Genomic DNA, 18,739 nt, shown 5'->3' with positions numbered 1-18,739 from the left:
CAACTGTGGACCCGCCTACCTGAACCACTGCCTTAACTTTTACAAGCCCAACAGTCACCTCTGGTCTGACTCCCTCTCCCTAGCCCACATCCCCTTCTTCTAATGAATCAGGAGTGGGGGACTCTATTTCTCCTACCTGGCAGTGAAGACATGGAATGAGCAACCCATACACCTCCGGACCTCCTGGCCTCTTCCAGAGTTCGGTAAGGCACTGAAGACCTGGCTCTTCGGCTGATCACCTGGACCCTGCCAGTGTTTGGATACCATCATGGATGACAAACTGTACAGTACAATTCGACTGATAGCAAATTTCAGGCCAGAGCACAACTGAAGTGCAGACTTCAGCATCCATAGAAGGCAGTACTGTTAGCTTTTGGCCTCTGCAGCTGCAAACGAAACAATCACTGAATAGTAATAAACCAACAACAGTAACAACAGCTTCACTGCCAACCTCTGCAATGAATTGGTTGTGTGTGTCAGGAGTTAAATCAAGTGCACAGATGCAGGCAATGCCGGCACAGCAAGTGCCAGTACCAATGACAATTCTGAAGATGGTCCAAGACTATCTGGATGGCCCAACAGAAGATTACCCGATTCAAGATCTTTTGGCAGGGAAAGAAAGAACAATGGCCAAAACATAGCAGGTTAGAAATAAATTATCTAACATGTCTGGTAGCCTCTTTACAAAGCCAATAAGCTTGCCTTGTATATTGATATGGTCACCCTTTGCCAACGTGAATAGGTTGGACTTGTATAATGATGTGGTCACCCCTTGACAAATCCAACAGGATACCTTGATAAAATAATGTGGGGATTTCTTGACAAAGCCAATATGCTTGCCTTATATATTAATGTGGTCACCCCTTGACAAAGTTAATAAGCGTGCCATGTATAATGAGGTGGTGATTCCTTGACAAAGAATATGTGGTGACCTCTTGACAAACCCAATAGGCTTGCCTTTGATATAGATGTGGTCATACCTTGCCAAAGCCAATATGTTTCCATTCATATACCAATGTTTTAGGTTGCAAAAAGTATGAAGTCAGAAGTCATGGGTAACACAGTCCCTTTCGCATAAAAGATATCATGAGACGGGAGGCTGTGTAAAATGTAAGGACAGCTCGTGTTCAGTTTTGAAAAGGTAAAAATTGACAGGGATTAGTATGTTTATAGCAAATTAAATGTTCTTCAAGAAAGAATATAAAATAAGAAGATACTTGTCTTTGGAGGCACCTTAAAAGATAAAGAAAATGGCTAACTGAAATGAACATTTAATTGGATTGGTAGCCTAACAAATGTAGGGCTATGGCCTTATTGTAAGTAATTTTTGCTCTTTAAAACTAAGCAACCAAATGGTGTTCCTCTAATAATCTGACTGGACATTGTTTTAAAAGACTTAATAGAGAAGAATATAAAATACTAAGCAGGAATAACTTTGACTAACCTTGGAAAACATGGGTATCATGTAGGCACTAGGAGTTATGTACTAAAATAGGAACATTTAAATGAGTCAATAGTTTTAGCCATACAGGCAAATGGCGCACCACAACCTAATGTTTGTGTATGCTAGTGGTAAGTGCTGGAAAGGGGATGATCAGGTTTCAGTGTTTTTTAGAGACACTTTTTGTGCTGTGGTGTTTGAGTTCTCCTTTGTTCGGCCTGCTCAAAGCAGTCACATCCAATGGATGTTTTATGCATTGGCAGATTTTATGTGAATGTTGGTATTGGTAGTTTCCCGTTCATTAATATGCTGAGTAATGCTTGTGTGCTACTGATAAAACAGCTGTTTTAGTCACGCCTGACTGTAGCAGAGAACATTGAAGGCAGAATACCAAAGGGTCACAATTAGGCCTGGGGGGAGTTTGCGGAGTTTCACTCCACGGTATTCTGCAGAGTTAGCAAAAAAGTCCACCGAATTCCGCAGAGTTCCACACTTCGGCAGAGTATTGCTCGCCCATCCCTTAAGCTCAATGGGGAGTCCCCTGAGAAGTGGCAGCAGAACAACTCATTTTGATATCAGTCGACCTCAGTAGCACACAATTGTTCTGCTCACACTCATGAAGAGGTCAGGCGCAACAACAGGTCTCTCTGCCAATCTAATGATAGACAACAACAACAGTAATAACTACAAGTCACTTAAGTATAAGTCCTACTCACCCCCAATTCTTCACGCGCTGCTGCGCACTGCACTTTTTTAGTACTCCTGTCGCTAATCCAGTGGCACGTAGGGCTGATTAGCACGCATAACCTCAGTGGGCCCTGTTATAAATGGGGTTTCTAAATTGGTTAGGGTATGCACCTAAGCCAGGCAGAACCCACCCACTCTAGTCAGGGTGAGGGAGTTACAAACCCAAGGTAAACCCTGCTCATCCTCTCTGTAGCTTGGCATGAACAGTAAGGCCTAACCCAGAGAAACTGTGTAAAGTGATTGCACAACTCACACAACACAAGTGATGCATTAAATACACCACAAAGGAAATACAAGTTATATAAAAATAAACTGCATTGCATAAAACATCATTAGACTAAACACAAAATGTCAGTAATACGCTGCGAAATAAGCAGTTATTAGTACATTACTCAGTTACTGGTACTCAGCAAAAGCCAGCAGCAGTCACATAAACAGATAGGTTACTGGTTATACTGGAACATAAGCAGCAGTCAGGTAACATTGTCATTAGAAGGCACTTATCATGGTAACACATATGATCATAACCGCCAAAACATTCTCATGGATGAGCAGGATATGACACCTCACCAAGAATGCACATAGGCAATAGGCACATAATCAAAGACCAAGACAGTATCCTAAAAGGCACTAAAAAGGCATCTGAATACCACTGGACGTTTCTCTCACTGGAACCGGTGAGTACGGTCCAACGCCCACCCCAGGCACCACATCAGGAATGAGTGGGGGTGAAAGCAGGGATGTCTGTGTCCAAATTGTGGAGCACCTGCTCCGATTCCTACTCCTGTTGTGAGACAGGATTACCACTGGCAGGGCCAGGGACCTCTGTCGAGGGTCGCCACCCCAGCCTGCTGCATGTGCCACCACAACAATAACAGGCCCAGTAGGAACGGGGGGACCTCCAATGAGATTTCCCATCTGCCCACGAGCCGCAATTGCAAGGAGGGAAGCCCAGAGGGAGCAGGGGACCTCCAATGAGGTATTTCCGTCTGCCCGCTAAACGCAATCACCAGGAGGAGCCTTGGCGAGGACAAGGGACCTCCAATGAGGTTTCCTCTCTCCACAAGCCATATACGCCCGCACCTGACCTGGTGCGCAAGCTTCTTCCAATAGCTGGCCTGAGCTGCGGTGGTGAATGCACCAAAATAGGTGCCTGCCTGTGCCCTTGGCACACTCCTTACTTTGCTCCTGTTCCCCGGCAGCTTCAACCACAGTGCGCTTAGTCATGCTAGCTCTCCATCCCCTGCAAGAGGGGCCCATAAATACCATGGCCAGGAATGCATTTCCAGCACTTGGGGGCAGATGCCCATAAAGCGCTTCTCCCGTGCTAAGCTCAAATTAACATCAGGGAATTATAGCATTCTTCCTGCACCACAATGCAGTTCAATGCTGCGCTCACCACAAGCTGGTACGAGGAGATATCAAGGAGCAGAAAAGCAACACTCTTCACGTGCTAGGCTACATGGAGGCACTCGGGGACAAGAAGATAGGCAACAGTGAACAGGGAGACCAGCACCTCACAGTGAGGTAGGGGGCGAGCTCTTCAACCAGTCCAGCAATGCCAGCCCAGTTCAAGCCTAGGCGGGCAGCTGGTTAGCAGGGCAACAAGCAGAAAAGTGATTCTGATGATTCCTTTGTGGCACCTAGCAGATGCCAGGCAGCAAGGCAACAAACAGAAGGGCAGTCCAGATGAGCCATTTGTGCAGTCCAGGAGCCTCTCTGGCAGAGGTTCGGTCCCAATTCCAAAAGTGCTCTAAAACATGGGGGAAGACGCCCTGTACTTATACTCATTTTGCTCAACTGTTACAAAAGGGGGAGAAGTGGTCCCAACCAGTCCTAACTGGTTTTAGGAGTGTTCCCTCTCTCCTCCAGCACAGGCTGCAGACATCATTGGGGGGTAATTGAGCCCTTTGTGTGAGGCAAGGGCACATCCTTTACAAATGTGGGTATGCCCCGCCTCTCCTTCTCTCAGCCCAGGGAGACCATTTAGTATGCAGATGCCCCTCTGTGACACCTCCACCCTTCCTGTGTACATGCTGTCTGAAAAGTATGCACAAACAGAGCTGTCACTCTGCCCCAGACGTGGATTGGAGTCAAGCTGCAAAACTCCAGAGTCATAAGCACAGAGAAATGCCCACTTTCTAAAAGTGGCATTTTTATAATAGTAATAAAAAATCCACCTACACTAGTAAGCATCATTTCTCACTACCATTACAACCATACCAGACATGCCTACGCTACCCCTCATAGATCAGACAATACTCCCTAGACAGAAGGCGGGGCATTTCCAATGCAATAATGTGAGCATGGCAGCACTCACAGCAGTGAGAAACCACATTTGCTGATTGTCACTACCAGGACAGGCCACGCAACTAGGCACATGTCCTGTCTTTTACATACATTGCACCCTGCCCATAGGGCTAGCTAGGGCCTACTTTAGGGGTGATTTATATGTAATAAAAGGGGACTTCCAGGCTTGGCAAGAAAATTTAGATGCCAGGTCCCTGTGGCAGTAACTGTTCACGCAGGCCCTGCGCTAGCAAGCCTGAGACAGGTTTGAAAGGCTACTTCTGTGGGAGCACAAGCTGTGCTGCAGGCCCACTAGTAGCATTTAATTAACAAACCCTGGGTTTGGGGAAACCACCGTACAAGGGACTTACAGGTAAATTAAATGTGCCAATCAGGTGTAACCCAATCATACCAAGTTTAGTAGGAAGAGCACATGCACTTTAGCGCTGATCAGCACTGGTAAAGTGCCCAGAGTCCTAATATCAACACAAACGGTCAGAAACAATAAGAGGATGATGGAAAATGGGTTATTGGTAGGGCAGGTAGGTACCTACACCTAGCAACAAGCCACTAACCTCCACATAGGTACAGTTAGGTCTCAGTAAATTAATCCCAGCTCAACCCTTGGTAGCTTGGCAACGAGCGTCAAGGTTTAACTTAGGAGACAAGGGGCCTCATTATGACCCTGGCGGTACAGAACCGCCAGGGTCAACGGGGGCGGGAGCACCGCTGACAGGCCGGCGGTGCTCCCTTGGGCATTCCGACGGCGGCGGTAACGCCGCGGTCGGACCGGGACAACTGGCGGTCTCCCGCCAGTTTCCCGCTGCCGAAATGAATCCTCCAAGGCGGCGCAGCATGCTGCGCCGCCTTGGGGATTCTGACACCCCCTACGGCCATCCTGTTCCTGGCGGTTCGCCCGCCAGGAACAGGATGGCGGTAGGGAGTGTTGCGGGGCCCCTGGGGGCCCCTGCAGTGCCCATGCCAATAGCATGGGCACTGCAGGGGCCCCCGTAAGAGGGCCCCGCTAGTATTTCACTGTCTGCATAGCAGACAGTGAAATACGCGACGGGTGCAGTAGCACCCGTCGCACCTTCCCACTCCGCCGGCTCGATTACGAGCCGGCTTCATCGTGGGAAGGTTGTTTTCCCCTGGGCTGGCGGGCGGCCTTTTGGCGGCCGCCCGCCAGCCCAGGGGAAAACTTGGAATACCCTCTGCGGTCTCTGGACCGCGGAGCGGTATTTTGGAGGGGGGAAGTCTGGCGGGCGGCCTCCGCCGCCCGCCAGACTTAGAATGAGGGCCAAAGTGTAAAGCATTCAAATATCACAAAACAGTAATTAAATAAAACACAGGAAACAGTTTAAAAATCCAAAACCAATTTATAAAAATAGTTTATATTTTTATCTTTAAAATGACACAAAAACGATTAAAAGCGGTTCAGGGGAACCGGAGATATGAATTTTTAAAGAATTATTACTTTTCTAGCGCTTAGAAACAAAAAGCGCCAATCGGGTCATCTGGTTGCACCTCGACCGGGGCAAAGTCAAACTTTCAGGCCGACCGCGATGGAGCCCTGCTCGGCTACAGGTCGCGGGAGGCCTCGGTTAAAAAGTTACCTTCTGACTTAGTCTTTATTTTGAAGTTTTTCTTCACCGGGACGAACCTGCCAGTTGAATCCGACCTCCTGGAGCCCTTGTCCGGATACGCGATGTGGGTTTCCTCGGTGGAGACTTTTACCTTCGGACTTAGTCGTTTTTTCGAGATGAAAATCCTTCGACCGGGGTAAACCTGGATCTTGATCCGACGTCCATGGAGCCCTTCTCGGATACGATGGCTGGGAGGTCCCGGTCAACTTTTTACGTTCGGACTTAGTCTCTTTTTTGGATGTTTCTCTTTACCGGGACGAACCACGAAGTCAGGCCGGGTCGCGGTTGAGGCAAGCCGGCTAGAATTTCCGCGGCGGGTCGGTCCCTCTCTGGAGCTTTTTTCCCAAAATTCTCAAATCTTTTCCAAACTTCTGGGGCTTCACCCAGATGTTCTTTTAAGGTTCTTTTGGGGTCCACAGCTCACCCCAAGGGTCCAGAAGTTCTGTGATGGTCCTTGGGGGGTGCGGACTTCAACTCCCAGAATGCACCTGGCGCAAACTCCTTTTTGGCCACTGGACAGTGGTCAGCTGGTCGCTTTCTTCAGGAGTTGGTGCAGGGGACTCTGGTTTAGCAATTTTTCACCTGTAGCAAACAGGGAGTCCCTCCTTGAACCAGTTGAAGCCAGGCAAAGTCCTTCTTGTGGTGAAGCCCAAGTGTGCAGCTGGTGCAGTCCTTCTGAGTGCAGGGTCCAGGTGCAGGACAGGGGTCCAGCAGGGCAGTCCTTCTTCTTCTTTAGTTCCTTTCTTGTTGAATTCTGGAGGGGATCTGAGGCGTGGGTGCAGGTCTGCCAGTTTTATCCTTGCTCCTGGGTGAAAAGCAGGGGGGCCCTGGTTCTCCAATCAGGGACAGGGTCGTCCCCCTGTGATGACCACTTCCTGGGAAGTGTGGCAAAAATCCATCCCAGAAGGCAACAGTCTCTAAAAATCCAACATGGATGAATCTGATTTTTGGAGGTTACATCTGGCTGAGCCCACCCACTGGTGTGGCTAAAAATCATAAACACACCCCTCTCCTGCCCTCTCCTAATCTAATCAAGGGGGCACCTAATTGTCTGGGGTTGCAGGATGTGGGGGTGTTGCTGGGTGCTGCAAATGTCCTTCTCTGCCTTTGAAGACCAGTTTGACAGGCCTCCCCCTTCCTGCCTCACCATCTGCTGAGGGGAGATTCTCTCCCCCAAGCACATTCCTTTGTGTGAAGTCAGGCCACTTCACACCTCATCAAGGTAGCCTGGCAGAAGCTGCTTCAGGCTGGCCAATCAGAGCACAGCAGCAAAAACAATGCAGAGCTGAAATTGGCAACTTTTTAGGTAAAGTCTAAACTTTTTACCTGGACAAGTTATATTAAATCCAACAACTGGAAGTTGTGGGATTTATTACAACAATCAATTTGATACCAAATTCTTGGTATGTAACATTTAAGGAGACTTTAAAATTTAAAATAAAGTCTGCCCATTCTAGCCTATGAAGGCCATTTACTTCAATGAGGGAAAAACGAATTTGGCTGTTTTTACCTCCCCAGGGCTTATAAATCTATTTTTATAAAGTCCCTGCTTATAGTTACATGGCACCCAGCCCTAGGGGCACATAGGGCACACCTTAGGGGTGACTTATATGTAAAAATAAGGTAGTTTAAGACTTTGGAAGTACCTTTAATTCCAAAGTCGAATTTGCATATAACTTTAATTTAAAAGCAGCCAGCAAGGCAGGCTTGCTTTTAAAATGTCACTGGGCACCTCAGCAGTGCACCTAGGTGTGCACCACCTATGCTGTGGTCCCTAAACCTACATGCCCTACCATATACTAGGGACTTATAGGTAGGTTAACTTAGCCAATTATAATTAGCCTAATTTGCATATCCATTTTACACAGAGCACAGGCCCTGGGACTGGTTAGCAGTACCCAGGGCACCATCAGAGTCAGGAAAACACCAGCATAAAGTGGAAAATGGGGGCAAAAAGTTAGGGGACCTCTGCAATCAGCCCTGTTTTCCCACACAACCCCCCCCCCCCCAGCCCACACGCCCAGGAGACTCAGCCCAACCCTGGGAGAGTCTTCCTGGCTTGTTAGGCGAGGAAGACAGTGAAGAAAACTGGCTGTCCCTTTGCAGGGCCTACTCTGCCTTACATCCTCCTGTCAGGGTCACTCCCTCTGGGTAGTGAAGCCATCCCAACAGTAAAAGGACCCAATTCAAACGGAAACTTCCCTCTAGGGGGGTCTTCCTCCTCTCTCTCTGCCAACTTGGGTAGTGAGGTGCCCACCTCCCCTACTCCTAACTTTGCTAGGGCAACACCTAGCTTACCCAAAGAGGTCACCCAACACTTGAGCAACCCCACCATGACCAATAGGGTCAGGGGGCCTACTTTGCTATTGGCCCTGGGGTCTGCCTCCCAGGCCAAGTACAGTGCTGCCAGGAAGGCTAGCACCCAGCAGAGGCTACTGACAGCTGTCAGTACCCAGAACCACACCCTAAGCTCTCCACTGACAGGTGGCTGAGCTGCTTTAGGGGCAATTGTGAGGTCCTGGCACCCCTCTTGCTGTCTAGAGTGGGGGGCTACCACTTCCTGTGGCAGACACCCTCCTTCCACTCTCCCTTCTGTCAGTGCAGGGGCAACACCCTGCATCTGGACAGCTGCCTGACTACTCAGGACTTCCTTGGGGTCAGGGGAGGCCTCACCAGTGCCAACTCTGGGCTCCCCCCCTACTGGGGCAGAAGGCCTTTGGCTCCGTGGAACTCTCTTTAAAAGTGGCCTACCCTTCCTTTTCTTCTTTCCTTTTCTTGGGGACCCCTGTCTCCTAACTGTAGGGACTGACTCCCCAGGACTTTGGGTGGGGGGGGCGCCCTGGGCGACTACCCCATCTGTGACCAGACTCACCTCTGGGAGGTCATTGCCCAGGATACAATCTAGGGGAAGGTCAGCACTGACTACCACCCTAATCCAGTCAAGGATACCCTCCCTCTCTAGGGGCACTATGGCTACAGGTTTGGAGGTGACCTCCCCTGTGGCTATCCTGACTTTCTTTGTCTTTCCTGGGACATACATGTCTGGGGTCACTAACCGGTCACTCACTATAGTGTGACTGGCACAGGTGTCTCTCAGGCCAGTGGTAGGGATCCCATTCACTTGAATGTGGTGGAAGTGCCTACTCCCACCCTTAGGGATCACCAGCTTACCATCTGGTCCTGTCTCCCAGCTCAATGCTAGGAGGACTTCATCATCTGAGGAATCCTCCTCTATGGCTACACAGGACAGCCCAGTGCTAACCACCTTCTTTGGACAGGCTGCATCTCCTCTGAAGTGACCTGTCTGCTGACAGTCAAAGCAAGCCCTACTGTCCAAGAGCTTTTTTAACCCTGGGTCTAACTGTCTCTGCTGGTCAGAGTGGGATTTACTCTCCTCCTTCTTAGGGTTCTGGGGTACAGAGGGAGTCTCTGTGGTGGGCTTACCACCTCCCTCCTTAGGTTTTTGAGGACCTGTCCCCCCCTTCATGGAGTCTCCCCCCTGGGACTTGACAACCACCCTGGTTCTCAACCACTCATCAGCTGCCTCCCCTAGCTCTCTAGGGTTGGTCTGCTTAGAGTCCACTAGATGCTGGCGTAACCTTTCTTGGGTACAATTGGTCAAGATGTGCTCTCTCATGATCAGATTGTATAACCCCTCATAAGTATCTACTTTGTTACCAATAATCCAGCCCTCTAGTGCCTTTAGTGAAATGTCCACAAAGTCAACCCAAGACTGGGTACTGACCTTCTGGGTGTCCCTGAACTTCATTCTATATTGCTCTGGGGTCAGACCAAACTTCTTGGCTAAGCACCTCTTCATACTAGGGTATGAATCTGCCTCTTCCCCCCTTAAGGTCAGAAGCCTATCCCTCCCTGAGTTGGGGACCAACTCCCACAAAATGGAACCCCAGTATTGAGGCCTAACCCTTCTCATTTGGAGTGCCCTCTCAAAGGCCCCTAGCCACTTATCTATGTCATCGCCCTCTACATAAGCAGGAACTACCCCCTTGGGTAATCTGGGGCAAACTCCCCCACCCATGGACACCTCAGCTTCTTTATCGCTGCTTCCATCTCTTTTCTCTTTGTATGCCCACTTTTTCTTTTCATGGGCCAGCTTCTCTGCTTCCAAAGCTATGTATGCTAGCTGGGCCTCCAGCTCTCTTTCTCTGATGGATGGGTTCTCTCCTCCTGAAAGGACCCCCTTCCCACCACTAGCTTTGGATCTGCCCCTAGTGACTGTATTTACTAAGGACCGTTCTTCCTCGTCCTCACTTAGGGTCAGATGCCTTCCCTCCCCTGAGTGGTTAGAGCTTGCATCCTCCCTTCTTTCTCCCTCCTCTGGAGCTTCTTCTGACTCTACCTCTTGGGCCTCAGCCCATGCTGTCAGGGATGTGATCAGGATTTGCCTCCTGAGATCAGTGGTTGCAGGCAACCCTCTTTCAATACACAACCCCCTAAGCTGGACTACTGTCAGTGTGGGTAGGCTAGCCAGATCAAGCTCCATGGATCCCTAGTTTTGTGTCAACAAAAACTTTTTGCAAAAATTGGAAACAATAATTTAGAAAAATTACAAAAATTCAATAATTGAAATTAATCCAAATTAAAAATTACAAACAATTTTTGCACTAGGACAATTTAAAGGATTTTTTATTTGTTTTACCTAAAACTGTAACGTGATATTGAACACAAGTACAGGATCCCGTCGCTGCTTCCAATTATGTTGGAAAATGGGTTATTGGTAGGGCAGGTAGGTACCTACACCTAGCAACAAGCCACTAACCTCCACATAGGTACAGTTAGGTCTCAGTAAATTAATCCCAGCTCAACCCTTGGTAGCTTGGCAACGAGCGTCAAGGCTTAACTTAGGAGACAAAGTGTAAAGCATTCAAATATCACAAAACAGTAATTAAATAAAACACAGGAAACAGTTTAAAAATCCAAAACCAACTTATAAAAATAGTTTATATTTTTATCTTTAAAATGACACAAAAACGATTAAAATCGGTTCAGGGGAACCGGAGATATGAGTTTTTAAAGAATTATTACTTTTCTAGCGCTTAGAAACAAAAAGCGCCAATCGGGTCATCTGGTTGCACCTCGACCGGGGCAAAGTCAAACTTTCAGGCCGACCGCGATGGAGCCCTGCTCGGCTACAGGTCGCGGGAGGCCTCGGTTAAAATGTTACCTTCTGACTTAGTCTTTATTTTGAAGTTTTTCTTCACCGGGACGAACCTGCCAGTTGAATCCGACCTCCTGGAGCCCTTGTCCGGATACGCGATGTGGGTTTCCTCGGTGGAGACTTTTACCTTCGGACTTAGTCGTTTTTTCGAGATGAAAATCCTTCGACCGGGGTAAACCTGGATCTTGATCCGACGTCCATGGAGCCCTTCTCGGATACGATGGCTGGGAGGTCCCGGTCAACTTTTTACGTTCGGACTTAGTCTCTTTTTTGGATGTTTCTCTTTACCGGGACGAACCACGAAGTCAGGCCGGGTCGCGGTTGAGGCAAGCCGGCTAGAATTTCCGCGGCGGGTCGGTCCCTCTCTGGAGCTTTTTTCCAAAAATTCTCAAATCTTTTCCAAACTTCTGGGGCTTCACCCAGATGTTCTTTTAAGGTTCTTTTGGGGTCCACAGCTCACCCCAAGGGTCCAGAAGTTCTGTGATGGTCCTTGGGGGGTGCGGACTTCAACTCCCAGAATGCACCTGGCGCAAACTCCTTTTTGGCCACTGGACAGTGGTCAGCTGGTCGCTTTCTTCAGGAGTTGGTGCAGGGGACTCTGGTTAGCAATTTTTCACCTGTAGCAAACAGGGAGTCCCTCCTTGAACCAGTTGAAGCCAGGCAAAGTCCTTCTTGTGGTGAAGCCCAAGTGTGCAGCTGGTGCAGTCCTTCTGAGTGCAGGGTCCAGGTGCAGGCCAGGGGTCCAGCAGGGCAGTCCTTCTTCTTCTTTAGTTCCTTTCTTGTTGAATTCTGGAGGGGATCTGAGGCGTGGGTGCAGGTCTGCCAGTTTTATCCTTGCTCCTGGGTGAAAAGCAGGGGGGCCCTGGTTCTCCAATCAGGGACAGGGTCGTCCCCCTGTGATGACCACTTCCTGGGAAGTGTGGCAAAAATCCATCCCAGAAGGCAACAGTCTCTAAAAATCCAACATGGATGAATCTGATTTTTGGAGGTTACATCTGGCTGAGCCCACCCACTGGTGTGGCTAAAAATCATAAACACACCCCTCTCCTGCCCTCTCCTAATCTAATCAAGGGGGCACCTAATTGTCTGGGGTTGCAGGATGTGGGGGTGTTGCTGGGTGCTGCAAATGTCCTTCTCTGCCTTTGAAGACCAGTTTGGCAGCCCTCCCCCTTCCTGCCTCACCATCTGCTGAGGGGAGATTCTCTCCCCCAAGCACATTCCTTTGTGTGAAGTCAGGCCACTTCACACCTCATCAAGGTAGCCTGGCAGAAGCTGCTGCAGGCTGGCCAATCAGAGCACAGCAGCAAAAACAATGCAGAGCTGAAATTGGCAACTTTTTAGGTAAAGTCTAAACTTTTTACCTGGACAAGTTATATTAAATCCAACAACTGGAAGTTGTGGGATTTATTACAACAATCAATTTGATACCAAATTCTTGGTATGTAACATTTAAGGAGACTTTAAAATTTAAAATAAAGTCTGCCCATTCTAGCCTATGAAGGCCATTTACTTCAATGAGGGAAAAACGAATTTGGCTGTTTTTACCTCACCAGGGCTTATAAATCTATTTTTATAAAGTCCCTGCTTATAGTTACATGGCACCCAGCCCTAGGGGCACATAGGGCACACCTTAGGGGTGACTTATATGTAAAAATAAGGTAGTTTAAGACTTTGGAAGTACCTTTAAATCCAAAGTCGAATTTGCATATAACTTTAATTTAAAAGCAGCCAGCAAGGCAGGCTTGCTTTTAAAATGACACTGGGCACCTCAGCAGTGCACCTAGGTGTGCACCACCTATGCTGTGGTCCCTAAACCTACATGCCCTACCATATACTAGGGACTTATAGGTAGGTTAACTTAGCCAATTATAATTAGCCTAATTTGCATATCCATTTTACACAGAGCACAGGCCCTGGGACTGGTTAGCAGTATCCAGGGCACCATCAGAGTCAGGAAAACACCAGCATAAAGTGGAAAATGGGGGCAAAAAGTTAGGGGGCCTCTGCAATCAGCCCTGTTTTCCCACAGAGGAGAAAGCCAAAAAGGTTTGGGGAATGACCCTGTAAAAAGTGCCAGGTCCAACAGGATCGCTCTAGCGCAGAGCCCTTCAAACTGGGGGGCGGGTCCCCCCAGGGGGACCTCAAGTGATTCCAAGGGGGGCGCCAGATTGTGGCCAAATGAAGTATTCTACAGATAACAGGCCTTTGTTTTAAGCAGAAGCATGTGATTGCATTTTAAAAAGGTATCAATTTTTAACTGCAAGATTTAAATAAGTCTAGACATATTTAAACATTGCAATCTTTATCAAATAATTGAGAAAAATTCTGAGGGGGGCCCAATGATTTTTATTTTTCAAATGGGGGGCCGCGGCATTAAAAAAATTGGAGACCGCTGCTCTAGGGTTATTTATTTTCAGCGGCCACTACAGGTTGAGGTGGTGTATTGGAGGTTGTCGGGTGGTTGAGCAAACAGCGCGGCTTGGGACTAAGCTGGTGCACCCTTGCCCACCTCAGGGGTCTTGCTTGACTTCGGAATGCCCGGGGTCCCGCTGGCACAGTACTCTTAGCTGCCTATGATCGACTTACTGCAGGTGGCTGCACGGTCTTTGACTAGGCATTAGCAACTCCCAAGGACACAGCAGCTTCATCTTTGATGGAGAGCAGATATACATAGAAGCAATGGGAGGGAGGAGGCCACAGGTGCTTGAATGATGTGCTCGACATGCGGTAAACACCAAGTGGCTCTTGGTGTCAGAGCACATCAGGGAAGCTGCTGTGAGCATAGTACAGCCACCGACCAAGCCTTTTTTCCTTTTCGCTTGCCACACACAGCATTGGGCTACATCCGCATTGCTCAATGGGGGTGAGCAGTGAACATCTGCCAGTAAACTTGGCTCCGCCCGCGGTGGGTAGGGTTTGCCAAACCCAGTGCTCCAAGCAGAGTGCTGAGTGGCACAACTCTGCCAACTCCGCCAGTGGAGCAGAGTTTTCCACCCACCCCAGCCACAATGCCGTGACCAGAATTTTGCGGTACAAAATATTGAAGAGGTAACTAAACAGTAAGAGGTATGGATTTGCTATTCTTCACTCTACATCTACATAACTAGAAGATATATGTCAGCATTTAAGGGGAATGGTATTGAATATGTATATAAACTTGCCTTTTGAGACTTTGTCCTTCGATATTCTGGTCATGGTATTGTTTCTAATGTGAACATTTTAATATACAGATTGTATCTGTTGAGCAATTAATGTAATGTGCTAGGTGTGCTTATCATGACCTGCCCATCCTTGCGCACTGCAGATGCTAAATTTCGCCTTGTTCGCCTTGTTCTTGGAACAAATGTGAAGGCATTTGGGAATGGCCATGACTTGTGTCGGTGGCCAAGTTGTAGTAGGGTGTAATGCGACTGATTGCTTTTATGGTTAATGTTAGAAATGGGGTCTTTGGTTGACAGTCAGGTTACCCCCTGTTCAAGCAAGGACCCTCACTCTAGTTAGGATAAAAGAGAATCACCCTCAGCTAACCCCTGCTTACCCCCTTGGTAGCTTGGCAGAGCAGTAGGCTTAACCTCAGAGTGCTGGGCGTAAAGTATTTGTACCAACACACACAGTAACTCAATGAAAACACTACAAAATGACACAACACCAGTTTAGAAAAATAGGAAATATTTATCTAGACAAAACAAGACCAAAACGACAAAAATCCAACATACACAAGTCAAGTTATGATTTTTTAAAGGTTTAAAATAAAAAGAGTCTTTAGGTAGTTGTAACAACACCCTAGCGCTGCTAGCGTGTAAATGTACCTGGTTTGCGTCAAAAATAACCCCGCACGGGCGGTGTGCGTCGAAAATAACCCTGCACGGTTATATGCGTCGAAAACAACTCGGCACGGCGATGCGCGTCGAAAAAAAGCCAGCCACGCGACGGTCCGAAAGTCCCGCGGCGCAGGTTGCGATCTCTCAGCCTTCGTCAGCGATGCTGCGCGTCGTTTCTCCTGCTCCGGGCGTCGATTCTCCGGTCGCGTTTCCTGCGGCGTCGTTTCTCAGCTGCGGAGCCGGCGTCGCGTCGTTTTCTCAGCCGCGATCGGATTTGCGTCGATCTTTTCTCCGCACGGCGCTCGGTGCGTGTATTTTTGTCCTTAGGCTGCCAGCCTCTCCTTTCAGGGTCCCAGGAACTGGAAGGGCACCACAGAGCAGAGTAGGGGTCTCTCCAGAGACTCCAGGTGCTGGCAGGAAGAAGTCTTTGCTATCCCTGAGACTTCAACAACAGGAGGCAAGCTCTACATCAAGCCCTTGGAGATTTCTTCTTCAAGATGGAAGGCACACAAAGTCCAGTCTTTGCCCTCTTACTCTGGCAGAAGCAGCACTGCAGGAAAGCTCCACAAAGCACAGTCACAGGCAGGGCAGCACGTTTTCCTCAGCTATCAGCTCTTCTCCAGGCAGAGGTTCCTCTTGGTTCCAGAAGTGTTTCTGAAGTTTGTAAGTTTGGGTGCCCTTCTTATACCCATTTTAGTCTTTGAAGTCACCTTCCTTCAAAGGGGACTCACACCTTCTTGTGAAATCCTGCCTTGCCCAGGCAAGGCCTCAGACACACACCAGGGGGTTGGAGACAGCATTGTCAGAGGCAGGCACAGTCCTTTCAGATGAGAGTGACCACTCCACCCCTCCCTCCTAGCAGAGATGGCTAATCAGGAAATGCAGATTACACCCCAGCTCCCTTTGTGTCACTGTCTGGTGTGAGGTGAAAAACAACCCAACTGTCAAACTGACCCAGACAGGGAATCCACAAACAAGGCAGAGTCACAGAATGGTTTAAGCAAGAAAATGCTCACTTTCTAAAAGTGGCATTTCCAAACTCACAATCTTAAAATCAACTTTACTAAAAGATGTATTTTTAAATTGTGAGTTCAGGGATCCCAAACTCCACATGTCCATCTACTCTCTAGGGGAATCTACACTTTAATCATATTTAAAGGTAGCCCCCATATTATCCTATGAGAGAGACAGACCTTGCAACAGTGAAAACGAAATTGGTAGTATTTCACTGTTAGGACATATAAACCACATTACTATATGTCCTACCTTATCCATACACTGCACCCTGCCCTTGGGGCTACCTAGGGCCTACCTTAGGGGTGCCTTACATGTAAGGAAAGGGAAGGTTTAGACCTGGCAAGTGGGTACACTTGCCAAGTCGAATTTACAGTGTAAAAATACACATACAGACACTGCAGTGGCAGGTCTGAGACACGATTACAGAGCTACTTATGTGGGTGGCACAACCAGTGCTGCAGGCCCACTAGTAGCATTTGATTTACAGGCCCTGGCACCTCTAGTGCACCTTACCAGGGACTTACTAGTAAATCAAATATGCCAATCATGGATAAACCACTTACATACAATTTAAACAGGAGAGCATATGCACTTTAGCACTGGTTAGCAGTGGTAAAGTGCTCAGAGTTGAAAAGCCAACAGCAACATGTCAGAAAAAAATAGGAGGCAGGAGGCAAAAAAGTCTGGGGATGACCCTGCATAAGCAAAAGTCCAACACTACCCCCTACCAGCCTAAAGCCAGGGGAGAACAATCAATACCTTGATGTACTTCCCTGATTGGGGCGATAGAACAGGGACCCAGGCCCACAACAGCAGGGGCATGTTCCAGTTCTACGCCTTCCTGACTCCAGTTGGATCCCTCTGTCCATACTCTCAGGGCCCACTAAGCTAACCCATGGGGAACCCTTCTCCACATCTACAGACACCATCTGTGCAACACCTAACTTTACTTTGCTCACAGATGTATTGCAATGGGCAGATAGTACCACCAGGGCCAACACAGTGGTGTTGCCCACTCCACCCCCGGGGTGTGACTCTCGTCCTCCCCCCCCCAGGGGCAACTCTGTCCACCAGGACAGCAAGCCACAGTGGCCCCAGACAACTGTCAGGGATGAGAGCCCGACCTCAGGCCTCTCTAACCACTGTGACTGTGGAGAGTGGGGGGTGGTAGCCCCAGGTGCCTGGCACCCTTTGACCACTCTCTCTTCCACCAGTGCAGGGATGTTAACCTGCAACTGATCCTCCAACCTGGGGTCTGTACCTTCAGGTTGGACCAGGGCCAGGGGTGAGGCTTCCCTCCCCCTGCCCTCTCTTCTGGGGTCCTGAACCACCCAACTAGGAGTGGCCCCCCCAGAAGACAACATGGTAGGGGCACTGTTAGCAGTAGCCCCTTCCTCCAGGTCAGGGGGGATACCCTTAACCTGGCCTCCCAATCCAGGGTCTGTACCCACAGACTGGATCACTGCCTGGCAAACCAGGACTTCCTGGGGGGCATACCTACCCCCTACCAGGTCAGAGTTTACCCTCTGAACCTGGTCATCCAACCTAGGGTCACCACCCTGCGGTTGAACCACTGCCTGGCACACCAGGACTTCCAGGGGGGCACACTTACCCCCCTCAAGGGACACACTGTCCCGAAGGGCCACACAAGAGTCTGGCTGGCGCAGGTCTCCTGACCTCTGCCCATCTGACAGAGTCTGGATTCCCCCCAACCCAGAAATGGTCTCACCAAGGTCATTCATGGGGGGCTCTGCTCTCAGAGCTGACCCCTGACCCTCCAGGTTCTCCACTGGGGTCCGCAACCCCCTCTCAACCCTCTGTCTGGACTTCTGCACCCCCTCACTAGGAGTGGTACTGCCAGACACCAGAACTGGTGGGACGCTGGCTACAGCCGCCCCCCCAAGTTCTCCTGACACTGTGGGGTCTCCCTCAACAGATGGCCCTAGGGTACAGGCTAGGCTCCCCTCCTGGTGTTCCCTCATGGAACCCTCCAGGACCTGGGACCGGATCTCGGGCACCTTGGACCTCAGCCCATCCCCATTCCCTCTCCTCAGAGACTGGACATGGGGTCCCTCACCCACCCCACTACACTGGGACCTACCTGGGACACTACAATCCTTCCCTACCTCACCTGGTTGGGAAATACCTAGACCACTCCTCTCAGGAGCACCCCCAAATGCCTCTTCAGACTCTCTGGTACTCACCCAGAAGTCTGCCTCCATTGTAAGCTCCCTGGGGTCAGAGAACTCACACTCCACCTGGTGTTGGTATAGCTCTGGAAAATAAGGACTAGACATATGCTCTCCAGCAATTACATCACTCAGCCCCTCACATGAATTAACCAAAGTACCCTTCACCCAACCATCCAGTGACTCTGCTTTGACAAAGCACCCCACATCACCCTCCTGAGACTGGTGAGACAGTACCTGACTGTCCCTTCACACTCAACCCACACTCTTCTGGGATGTCTTCACACTCCATAACCAGGACTTCTACCTGGGGGGAACCCCTCTCCCTGTCACTCTCACCTAGAGTCAGTAGAGTGTCCCTCCCACCAGTAGGAATATGACTCCCCATGCCAGTTCCCCAATCCACCTCAGGG

This window comes from Pleurodeles waltl, chromosome 5, assembly GCF_031143425.1.
Source record: "Pleurodeles waltl isolate 20211129_DDA chromosome 5, aPleWal1.hap1.20221129, whole genome shotgun sequence".
Classification (NCBI taxonomy): domain Eukaryota; kingdom Metazoa; phylum Chordata; class Amphibia; order Caudata; family Salamandridae; genus Pleurodeles; species Pleurodeles waltl.
The sequence above is the reverse complement of the archived record's forward strand: the minus strand, read 5'-3'. Positions refer to the sequence as shown.